The sequence below is a fragment of the Solanum tuberosum genome, unplaced genomic scaffold (assembly GCF_000226075.1).
Source record: "Solanum tuberosum cultivar DM 1-3 516 R44 unplaced genomic scaffold, SolTub_3.0 contig04786, whole genome shotgun sequence".
Lineage (NCBI taxonomy): Eukaryota > Viridiplantae > Streptophyta > Magnoliopsida > Solanales > Solanaceae > Solanum > Solanum tuberosum.
In genome coordinates, this window is record NW_006245830.1 from 1 (window position 1) to 458 (window position 458).

General features: G+C 30.1%; 1 long non-coding RNA gene across 1 annotated transcript; it reads right to left on the reverse strand.

Annotated features, from left to right (window-relative positions):
- On the reverse strand, positions 1–452 carry LOC107059459 (uncharacterized). Its single transcript, XR_001472662.1, has 2 exons — positions 284–452; positions 1–64 (listed from the first exon to the last, which is right to left on the reverse strand). It is a non-coding gene; the product is annotated as an uncharacterized lncRNA (long non-coding RNA).
- Positions 453–458: the final 6 nt, after the last annotated feature.

The window sequence follows — 458 nt, forward strand, 5'->3', positions numbered from 1 at the left end:
TGAACATCTTTAGTAAGAGTTTCCTTGAATTTTCCGTTGTCGTTGGTGAATTTTTTGAACACATCTGATTAATTATCGTCATAGTTAGATATTAAACAACTTTTTTCGAGATATATGCTAAAGTTTTAACTTATAAGCCTCATCTAAGAACTATAACTATTATATTTTGAATTCGTAAAGATTAAATTCTAAATTCATCTCGTTAAACATTTTACTTTTGACCATAAAGGAATTAGTAATCAACATTAATAAGCTGCATAGGATAATTAGATAAATACGATACCAGAAGACATGTAATGCCTTTGTCGTCTCACTAGTCTAAAACGAAGAGCAACAACGCAAAGATCATCGTCGTTATCTTCATTTTTATTTTGTTCGGATTCATCAAAAATATTCTGAATGGATGTTTTGATTTCGTTTTCGAAATGATATGCCACTCCCAATCGTTGGATTGTGTC